Raw genomic sequence first — 12,110 nt, 5'->3', positions numbered from 1 at the left:
TGAGACGTCACGCGTGTGAGATGCAACTGTGCCTCCGTCCATATTAGTGATATATCGATTAAGTGCCTGTTTTCTCTTGCAACCCATATGATCCTGCAACGATCGGTGAACGTGGACGAATACATCATTCATCGGTGGAGTTCGACTGATGGAAGCTCCGACGACAATTGCGGTCGATTGTTTGGTGAGTCTGCTTTGGCTTTCCGACTATGACTATGCTATTCCTCGAAAAAGTAATGTCTTGTTAACGACAAGCGAGAAGGGTTCTCGGGACAATTTAGAAGATATAACCTAGCGATTCCTTTCGAGTCAATTACAGATGGAAAATTTATCGTAAAACAGTATTGGATTGCGAAATATCTATATTTTTTACGCTTATAAATTTTGTTCAAAAATATATAATTTTTTTCTTATTTTAAAATAATTTAAGGAGGATTCTTGTCTTTTAAAAATATTTATCTAAATATATTTGTTATATATAAAAAAATAAATTAACATAGTATATATAAATTATTATTAAAAACAGATTAAATATATAAATTATTATTAAATATATTTTTCAAATTTTGTAAATATTATTCAAAATTGTCTCGTATGTTTAAAATTTTATTTACTATTTTTCAGTAAAATCTGATAAAAGTTAAGTCATATACATATATTTTTCAAGCATACATTAATCATTAATCTCTCGGATCGATTTTATACGGATTGAATATTAGGCTGTTCAGTGGGTATTTTTACAAAGCGTAAAATTATGAGAAAGTCAGCTGACAAACTTCGATATAATTCATCCTGCTAAAGGTTAAAGGTTTTAATATCCTCTGTTGGACACCCACTTGGCAGCGATAATTTGAATTAATAAGCGCAAATTGTGTGTGTGGACGAACCCTTGTCGTTTGCCAATGCAATACGAATATCCGATGTCGAGCATCGATAACCGGTAATTATAGCCTTTTTGAAATTAATTTTAAGCAATCGAAAATAGAAATAGAGAATAATTGATCGGCTAATATTTTACAAATTTTATCATTGAAATATATCAATGGTTGTCTCGCATAGAAACTTATGTTAACGCAATATAGACGTGACATTATTATTAATATATTTTACTATAATATAAAATTGCCACAATTATATACGTGCACAAAAATTGTGCTACATACATTTAAATAAAGTATTTGGAAAATGCATAAATTCTGCACTTTTGTAAATCGAAAAAATAGACATTTTCAGCAAATATAAGTCTTATTACAAGTTAAATAAATTTATTTAAAAAATCAATTATCAACATAATATAAACATTAAAAAAATATTCTTGCTAAAAGAAACAATTTGATGAATTTGTTAAAAAATTTTTTACACACACTCAAGCAAATGTATTATTTCTGAGCAACCTGATATTGTCACGAGGAACATTGTTATGTAATTAATGTAGTCGATCGAATTATATACAAACGCGAAGTCAAATCTCTCGCCAACTTTATGGGGAACTTTACGCAGCTCGTGCACTATCGTAAATTACGAGGATCCCGTTGTCGATGCACGAGCGCTACAGGCTACAGAGAATATAAGCCGCGTGGCCAGGAGTCTCGCTCGCACTGTTGATTCCAATGTATATTCGTATCTCTATACCGTCGGGGCGCGAGCAAATGGCGCTCATTTGTAGTGATAGGGATCGCACGGCATCTCGCAAAAAGCGCGGGGCTTAACGACCGAGATGTGCCTATGCGATATCCGGTTACAGATCCGTCAGTGATATCGAGCGTGGCTCGATGCATCTACCGGAATTAAAAATGTATTACGCAAGGTGTCGTTCGCCCACGGTCCGTTTGATCGACGACTGTTTGCGTCACGGAAACGAGCGTCGCTTCGATTTAAATTAAAATGGCAAATATTGTAATAAATATTTGTATATTTTTATACATATATCTTATATGCTTCCTTTTCTTTTTCTATTCTATTTTTTTAAACTATAAATATTCCTTCGACAACGTTTCTCATAAAATAAAATTTGAAAAATTATCTTCTCGAGATTTGAAATTTTTTCACATTCGATTGATATTCTTCTATACATTTTTACAAGAAGGTGTTATTACAATTAGGATTTTTAAAAGAATATTGAGAGAGAGAGAGAGAGAGAGAGAGGGAGGAAGATTGAATAGTTATTATCAACAATAATGATTGTACACAATTCTTCAATCGTCTTAAAAAGACCGACTGAGAATTTATTCGCGCCTAATGCATTACAGTCTAGCGTAAAAAATTACTGCTATTTATAGCAATATATTTTTACACTGAACGATCTCTAGGATCGTATACAAGGTTCGCTTTCAACATCGATTCCTAGAAGCCTCATCTGCATGAGAACAGCGGGCGGCGCACAAAAGCAGGAACCTATAATTAGCGAGCTGACGCTAGTGGTTTTATAAAACGCAATTTCTGGTAATTATCTGTTGGACGATATCACGATGTAACATTGCACCTCTTTGTATATATCATCCGATTTATCGCCGGCGGACGTGTCTTAGATTGATGCGCCGCGCACCGCTTGTTCGCGCGATGCATAATGCAAGGATGCGCCACGTTACGAGCGCTTTGCGGTTGTCGTTCCGCACGACGTAAGTGCATTGTCCTATACGTTCAAGTGTATCCTACATTTTAATGTAAAACTTGGAGAAACGCCTCCCCGTCAGCGCTGCTTAAGATGCGAATCGAGTCAGGCAATTATTTCTTTTTTTATTGTTGTTTTCGCGATGTAAGAAAAAGGCGAGCGTACGTCTGTGCTTTTTGTAAAAAAAAAGAAAAAAAAAAAATGAATAGAGAAACGTTTCTACGTGTTGCTTAGAACTGTATTATCCCTTTTTGTAACTAATCATTTGCGACGATCAAGTAATTAGTAGGCAGACAGAATGCATTTATTTTATATCATGTAGTCGAGTAACCGTACAACTCCGTACAAAATCATTCATAATTTATATATAGCAATAACTTTTTTAGAAACTTTCTGCTCAGTAATGTTTGTCTCGGACATTTTACTTTTCGGTTATAATCGATGTAAAGTAAGATTGGAAGAATCATACAACACATCGATATTGTTCTACTTATATGATATTAAAGTAGAAATGTTGACGTTCTAAAATCAAGCATTTTTATCTAAAAAAAAAAAAAAACGATGAATGAGTTATTTCTGCTATACGTGTATCAGACGTGTCGCGAGGTAATCGCGATGCAGCCAGAATGGCCGTGTGATGCTGGATGCACCAACCTCGATATATAGCCTCGTTCGTTCAGGAGCGTTATCGCGTTTTTCTCAGTTGGCACTTCAGCCGACGACGAGAGCCGTCGTCGCCGCGACGATGGTAGAAAGGGGAGCCCATAGGACGGATACATAGGAAGAGAAAAAAGGAACACCGCGACGGGACGCGCGGCGGAAGGAGTTGAGAAATGTCAGCCGGCAAATTGGAAGATAGGGTTGGGGGGGGGGGGAGGGCGAGAGGATCGGGAGGCGGGCGACTTTCTACGGCAGCCCCGACGTCAAATAAACATGCCAGGACGAGCAATTTCGAATATTAGAAGGTCCCACAGGGTAGGTGCATCCTGCGTCAGGGCGCGTGAGCTACGGTGATGACGTCCAACCGCAGGACGCATCAGGGACTCACTTGCGCGGCCCATTGCAATTGCAAGTGCTGACCGCAAAGTAAATGGGCGCCGGCCAGCGGGAATTAAAGATGTTCTCATCGTCGTCGTCGGCTTGCGCGAAAGATGAGAGTTTCAACGTCGTTCGATGCGAATGCTGGAAAGGATTTGGAAAGACGTGATTTTTTTTTCCTATAAATCTTCAGGTTTAATATTTTCTTCGATTAAAAGATGTAAATTATTTACCTCTTAGTAATGAGTATAAATGATGATAATGTCTTATTTGCGATTCATTAGAATTTTAGCTTGTCATTTTTATTTTTAAGATGGACATTTTACGCGGTATATTGATACGTTGTGTTAAATTAATATATAATTTAATAAATAAATACACGTTCCTTTATGCGTTTATGCATAAGTGTGTATTTTATTTTCGTCTAATATATTATAATATAAAGATAATTTAATATAATTTTTTCGATATTTTAAAGGATTATCTCGGAATAGTTAAAAAACTATAAAATAATTATTATAAAAATATTAAGTAAGTTATTGAAAAATATGAAACTAGAAATGATTTTTTTGAAGTTTGTGGTTATTCTCTAGCTAGCGAAAAAAGACTGAACCACAAATGGAACATAATCTCTCGTCTATGTTTATTGCTACATACATGTTTGTATGTATAATGAATTATTAGAAATATAATTTATGTTTTCTAGTCGAAGAAAATATTAAATTAGAGTTATTTAATAACTATTATACGAGAGACAGAGATAGAGAGAGAGAGAGAGAGAGAGAGAGAGAGAGAACAACATTATGATTACAATACAATGACAGCATTCGTATATCTTCTGATTGAGAGTTGCGAAAAGAATGATTCATTCATTTCTTCTGCTTTTTAATTCGCCGAATTGATACTTAGAAACTGTTTCTCTCGTTAGTAAGATTCGATCCTTTGTCGTTGCTTAAAAAGTCGACAAAGTCCGTCTCTGCGACTAATTTATATTAAAAATTATATATATATATATATATATATTATATATATATTCGTAATTTACATTGAAAAAAAAATCAATTTATAATATTGAAGAAAGAAAGATAACGTATTAATTGAAATATACGATCTTTGCACAAATTCGCACGATTGAATGATTATTATTCTTTAATTTATAGTTAAGAATTATGCCTAATTATAATAGTAATCAATAACTGAGAGATGTATATTCTTTGTTAATCAGACATTAGAATCACGTAGCGCGTCGATTTTCGAAACAAAGCACAGGCGTCTGAAGGATAATTTCGCGAGGGAAAAGACGAAAATCTTCGGTTGCGCGTGGCAAATTTAAATAATCTTTCACAGAGAAAGAGAGTGTGTGAGAGAGAGAGAGAGAGAGAGAGAGAGAGAGAGAGAGACAGGGTGGAAGAGAAGCAGAAGAGAGACTCGTTGACTTGCGTAAGGGTGGCGCACCCTGTAATCTCCGCCACGTGCAACTATACGGGGTCGAAGGCGTCGATGAAATACGAACGAATCGCAGTCGATACCGGCACCGAATACGCGACGCGATAATAAATATTTGATAGAGATATTTCTTTCTCGCGTGATAAAGCAACGGCAATTGCGGTGTGAAAATGTTGGCTAAATTCGCGAGCGCAGATCTTGGATCGACGAAATTGCTCGGTTGGCAGGGATCGAGCAATGTTCGGCCAGAAACGCGATTCGCATCGGATCTAATTTGCATGAGATCGAGAACGTGAGTTCGTGCACATCAAAGTGCTGGCTAGCAAAAAAGCTTACTCGACCAGCGCGTTGCATACTCATTAGATCGTGTGCGCGATTGCTACGTCAAATTATTCGTTTCATCGACAATATATTGATATGATTTATAAGGAGAACGTGTTAGAGGAAGCTCTCGTATATGTTAATTCTGCATTTTTATTAAAAATAATGAGATATATTTAAACTTTCTATTGAAACACTTAAAAGGAAAAAAAATATTATTGTGTGTATTTTATCATTAAATTATGATATATTGTTTATCATTTATTCTCATTATTTACTTAAGAGAAAAAATTAAATAAATATTTAATAATTATTTGCGAATATTTAATACAATACTTTTTTCGCACATAGAAATATGTAATACTAAAAATAAAATATTCAGCTCAACATTTGCGATTTCACAGATAACAAAAAGTTTTTAGTCAAGTTTTCTAATTGTATATGCACGCGTAATATTCTCTCGGGTTTTAAAGATATACCAACATCAGTAATATTGATTATCTTTTGTAATTAATGTGTCAATCTTTCTCTTCTCCAACGAAGGAAGGTAATTGCGGAACGCCTCGTATCTTCGTCAAATTACCATCGTCCAACGCCGTCGAGATATCGACCGAAGGATTCGCTACGCGCGCGAGAATTGTCTTCGATACTATCAATAAGTTGAAAAAAAAAAAAAAAAAAAAAAAAACGAACGTTAAAGCTCTACGTCTCCAACTGCCAGATCCATTTCGCGCCAGTTCGATCTCTTTCGAAGGCAACAGTGCCGTAGAGCGTAGGCGCTTTTCCCCTCTTCCTCGAGGAGGGAGATCGACCGTAGTTTGCCAGCCGCGAATAGCCGGTCGAGTGATGGAACGAGAGGGGAGGTATCAAGGGGGAGAGGAGAATAACATGTCGAGGACGTTCCGACGATGACTGGTGCAACGTGCTCGAGACGCGAAGCAGAGACGCGTGATTCTCAGAAAGGAGCCAGGACGATGGACCGCTCTCCGTCCGATGGAGTCATCACGTGTCGGCGCTAGGATAGTACTTTTATTGTAACATATCGAGCGCGCATGGGGGTAACGGCTACGTGTGCACGTACGTATGTATGTGTGGGGAACTAAACGCGGTCGGAGAGAGGGACGCGAATGCGTTCCTTCAAGCGGGGGAAACCGATTGCGGTGCTAGTTGTCCCGGGTCCCGGCTCCCAGCGGGGGTTTGCTTCGACGTGGCCGATGTATGATCGATCTGACACGGGGCACCGGGATCCCTCGTTGCACGTACCTGGGACTCTTCATCTTTGGACGCAACCGTGATGATCCCCGTGTACGCGGTCTTGTACAATCGAGAACCGACAATCCCATAACAGAACAACACCGCGAGCAGCGTCGTCGGGAATTTGTTTGAAGATTCGACACGTATCGGGATTGATTGAAATTACACGCAGAGATTACAATTGATTTCGGTTCACGGTTGTCCTGGATTGTATGCGAAAACAAATACCACACGAATGGCTTTGGAGTAATTTGTAGAACCAAGTGTATCTCGACGACTGCTCGAGGCTGTGGAGATTCGATCGAGAGGAGATCACGGGCGGTTCAGCTGATCAGAAGCGACATGATTCACGCACACTATTCTAGCAATACCACTGCGGGATTTTATCGCACTGTAAATACTGATCGCGATGTATCGTCTATCGTTTATTGTATATTGTTTCTCGCATACCGATCCTGTTATCTGAAAGATATAATCTGCATATTTGATTCTTTATCTAACAATTCCCGAGTACTTGGTCTACTCGTAGAAAAAAAGAGCGCATCTAAACATTTCTATATAAATTTATATATAAATATTAAAATTTCTTTATATTATCTCTTCTATAAAAACAGTACTTACAATTAGTAATATAGAATAGTTAGGGAAAAAAAAAATAAACTCAACAAGCTCAACGCGAATGATGCAGGATTAATGAGAAAAATCACGGGTGAAGCGAGATAAGCTTGGGGTTTTCGTCGACGACGACAACAACGACGACGACAACAACGACGACGACAGCGGGGCTGTCTCGTCGGCGCGCGGGCAGATGCATTATCGTAACTACAAGATTGCGTGTTTCAATTATTCGAGGTGGTACGTCCGGAGGTATATATCGGGACAGCCTTCGTCCTGGCCTTCTCCCTCTCTTCCCCTCCTCTATCTCTCCCGCTCGCGAGGAATCGCTTCATCATAATCGGTCATCCGGCGTTTTTCTACAGGTCGGACCCCCTACCGGCCACGACGCCCGGATATCTTAGCATCAAAATGCCGCGCTGACAGGCAAAGAATTTGATATCGTGATTAGCTCGTTACGGCATTGTGTGTTAACGCGCTGCAACGATTCCGCTCGATCTCTTCTTTCTCTCTCGAGACAGAACAGCGAACGACGTTTACGATACGGACTTCTCGTCTCGGAGATCCAATGCGATTGATTCTTGGTGTGTAAATAGATATAGCTATTGTTGCACTATTTACACGTGGCTGTAATTAATATATAATTCGTGAGTTCGTTTTTATCTCGATTAAATTATCGTGATGATATTGTAAGACTAATTGTTGTACATTCTTGAGAAAGAAATAGAGAGAAATAATTTGTAGAGCAATTAATATAAATGTTTCTTTTAAGAAATAACGAGAGTTATTAAAACCATTTATTTTATCTTTCAAATTGATTAAATAGATTATTATATATTTTCTTTTACACTATTAAAAAATAGATATTAATTCTGTCAAAATTTATATTATATTAGACTCTTTGCAAATATCTCTGATAAAGAACCTCTATAAAGTAGTACTTTTTTCTCTTTAAACTCGAATTTTTCGCCTCACTTTCGCCCTTTCGTTGGCATGTTTAGTAACCTACTAACGACGTGCACGTCTCTCGAGTTCGTTTCGCATACATTCGGTTCACAGCGATTGCTCTCGCAAGCTCTCTTGGCAGAGGCTATCGGCTGGATCGTGTGCCAGAGTACGGAAGAGCGTAGCGCAGTCGGAGCGCAGAGGTGTCACGATAATTCAAATCCCTCCTATTCTCCTATTTGCACTTCGAATCCTACCCTTCACCCAGGGTGCACCCACGGGCGTTGCTCAACCGTGGCCTCATTACCAAAGCAAATATTTTATAGTCGAGCTCCCAGTGACGACGACGACGACGACGACGACGACGACGACGACGACGATGACGACGACGACGACGACGATGAGGAGGGGAAGAAGCTGGAGCGAAGACGAGATGCTGTCGGATAAGAGTCGAGATGTGAAAAAAAAAGGGCGCCAAATAAAGCTGTGCGAGAGCTCTCTTTTTCTCTCCTTCTTCTTCCTGCTTTTCAATCTTTGTCTCGAGCACTGCCGACCGATGACGACGACGACGACGATGGTGACGACCGTCACGGGGGTGATCACGGCTAAGGGAAATAAAAGGAACCCCTTTTCACATCGACTCCCGCGATTTATCTTTCAACTTGTTTTATATCCAGCGTTCGACGTTCTTCTTCGCAGCGACGTCGTCGATATTTCGAGGTGAAACGATCGGCGTTAAAAATTAGATAGGTCGCGGCAGCCCCTCTCTCTTCTTTCTTCCGTTTCCCTTTCGCAACTCGCGAATCCGTGTCGAGAAAAGAAAGAGGTAGAGAGTGTTCATTTCTCTTTCTCCTCTTGTAAAAATCTGTATAAAGCAAGCTTGATATATTGTGAGATTGAGAATTTAATTGCCATCTTATCTTACAGTTTTATATTTTGTATTATTATTATGTGAAAAGTTAATATATTATTTAGAAAAATGATATTAGTTAAATATCGGTATTTTATTCTGCTTAAAGACTATTGTTTAATAGATCGTGTTTAAAGATTTATTAAAATAAAAATTAATATTGGTAATAATTTACACACATCTTTCCTTTTTCTTTTCTCTTTTTCTCTCTTTCTTTGTCTTCGAATTTAGTTAAGTCGTTAATGATAAATATAATATATCTACACGTCGCACAATATTTTATTCACATTTGATCTTTGTTTAGAAACAAACTATACAGATTTACAACTACGCTTTTGTATACGTGCGCGCGTTTACTGCTTTATCCTTCATGCAACTTCTAATCGTGAGCGTTTCCGATTCGCACGAAATTCACGACGTTTGATCAATTTCCATAATACGCTTAAATTGATCCTTCGTCCAACAGTTGCAGCGAGCGACGTAGTGTATCCTTTGGTATTCGATTGAATCGTCAATTTGTCTAGCATTATATCCAGGTCTCGTCGGGGATGAGATAGGGTGGCAGAAAAGGAGGAACGATCGGGGCAGGAGCAGAGGGGACAAGAGAGAAGGACAAGGCGAAGGGAGAATGGTAAAGGCGGACCATGCGTCTCCAAAGGATTTCGTGTATTTAGGATAACAAGCTGCTCCGCCCCCGAATTGGTATGCAGAGACCCGCGAGTAACTCCTTTATATTGACATATCGTCGAACGTGATCCAAATACATGCGACATTATACCGAATTGCGAACAAAACCGCCGCGAGCGGCGACCTCCTCGTCAAATCGCTCGTGAATAGAAAACAAATCGTCCGTGAGGCAAAATTCCGCGCATTCGGCTAGAACCATATGTGCGAATCGATTATATACAAGTTGATTTCGTCTCGGTCATTTCTGCGCGAAGAACCAGGTTCTCGAATTTCCGCTCATATCGGAGAGAGCTTCTATCTTTAATATATAAAAATAAATGTTACCCGCTATACTGAAAAAGAAGCCTCACGACGGAAATCGCGAATGTTGCAATCTTCTCACGTTCCGTCTCTTATAAATCTTCAGAGATTGCGTTTTTTGTATTTTAGCGAATTCTCATTTTGTTAAAATTACTTTAGAACGTTGTTTGCCAGAGACTCTCGATCATTTTTGCAGCTTTAATAATAATTGCGACGTGAGTAGCACGTATGCTCGCGGTGATGCGCGAAGCTAAAAAAGAATGACAGGATGGGAAATACGGGTCCTTTACGCGATCGCGCCGGCCAAATAACAAAGTAACCGAAGATGGATATCCGTTTCAAATATTCACGCCCTTTTCGCGCCGCTGCGTGAAATTGATGCGTTTAGGGACCCCTTTACTGGTAGGCGGACAGTTACGACGGCATAAATATTGCCGAGAGCCCTGCTGACCACATGGCACAGATACGGCCCTGAATAATATGCATTCTCGTATACGTGGCCCGCGGGTACCGGAAAGCTTCGTCGTCGGCAAAATGGCAATCGAACTTTCCTTCTCGCTAGGTAGATCTTGCTTTGTCAAGTCTAACATTTATAGGTGCTTATTCCGCAAAACTAGACATTTTTGTAATTAATATTACTTTTATTGATTAATAAAATTAAGGAGGCAAAATTAAAAATATATAAACAAGTGTTGCAATGTCAATTGCAATATATATAATTGTATTTGATTTTAAAATAATATTTCAAAATAAAAGTGCACAGTTTTGTTTATCATCGAATCGTTATTAGCCATAATGAACTTTAAATGAGCGATATAAAATGTATTTAATTACGTATGTCACACATGCGTGAGACGCTAAACGCGTAAAATATTTTTAACGTCATATTGCATCGCGATAAAGCAATTTGCCAGCCGGCGTCCTGAGAGAATCTGGATTGCATTCCAATGCACTGCTTGCCATAGTCGTGTTATGCGCATTTCGCGCAAGCGAGCGAGTGACGGTATTTGTTCAGGCATTCCGGTAGGAAATTCTAGGCGACTAAGAGATTATTCGCGGCACCCGTTGCGTGAATATATAATAGCGCAACGTGTTTATGTATCCAGCTATGACAGGCACTTCCGTTTCCGTCGAGCGCTCTTGACTTCGTTCCGTTTCTGAGCGCGTAAATGTGTTTACGTACACACACGTATACCGATACGCATCACAATGTCGCTCGTCATTGCCCGGTGCATCGTGCGTAACGTCGAACGTCGATGCTCGTCATTGACCGATTTTTCGAAATATTTATTTTAAGAAATCGAGCCTTCTCTTCGATCGGATCGAAAGAACTCGTCACCTACGATAGAAAACTTTGCTACCATTTGGACCATGAACTTGCCGACAGCAAATTTAACTAAAAAAATTAAGTAACTTTACATACAATTCGTTCGAAATATCTATTCTTATAAATTAATAATACAATACACACACTTTTGCATTTTTAACAATTTATAAATATTTCAACATGAGAGACAAACGCGTGTTAGACGGTAAATCTACAACATGATCTATTATTACTTAATAGATTACTCTTCTTGAAGGGTCAAATATTAATTATACGATAATAAAATATTTCACGTGCGATGATAATTATTAATATGCAAAGAATATTAATAACTAGATTATTTTTCGATATTGCTGTGCATCAGAGGAAAGATCATAATCTTGAATTACATTTAATTTGCTATTAATGCATCACGCCACGTTGCCGTTACTAATTTACTAATTTGACTTTAAGTTCTATGATTATTTTTAATGCGCCTATACATCGCTATTATACGAGAGTTCATTTATTTTCACTTTTCCTCTGTCGCTCGCGTTTCTTTCCCGGCTACCGTTCTTCTTCTCTCGCCAATTTATAGGAGGCTTCTTTCGGCGGTCCTGACCATTAGCTTAATTAATTCGGGTTTTAGGGTTTCCGACACTGCGGGCGAAGTCAAA

The 12,110-nt window shown here is 38.6% G+C and overlaps 1 long non-coding RNA gene across 1 annotated transcript in view; it reads left to right on the top strand.

Annotated features, from left to right (window-relative positions):
- The first annotated feature begins 58 nt into the window (after positions 1 to 58).
- LOC140669246 (uncharacterized) overlaps positions 59 to 12,110 on the top strand; it is an 81,679-nt gene continuing 69,627 nt past the window's right edge. Inside the window, exon 1 of the long non-coding RNA XR_012047319.1 lies at positions 59 to 184. This is a non-coding gene — a long non-coding RNA (uncharacterized lncRNA). The remainder of the gene's footprint in view (positions 185 to 12,110) is intronic.

This window comes from Anoplolepis gracilipes, chromosome 9 (genome assembly GCF_047496725.1).
Source record: "Anoplolepis gracilipes chromosome 9, ASM4749672v1, whole genome shotgun sequence".
Lineage (NCBI taxonomy): Eukaryota > Metazoa > Arthropoda > Insecta > Hymenoptera > Formicidae > Anoplolepis > Anoplolepis gracilipes.
The sequence above is the reverse complement of the archived record's forward strand: the minus strand, read 5'-3'. Positions and strand labels throughout refer to the sequence as shown.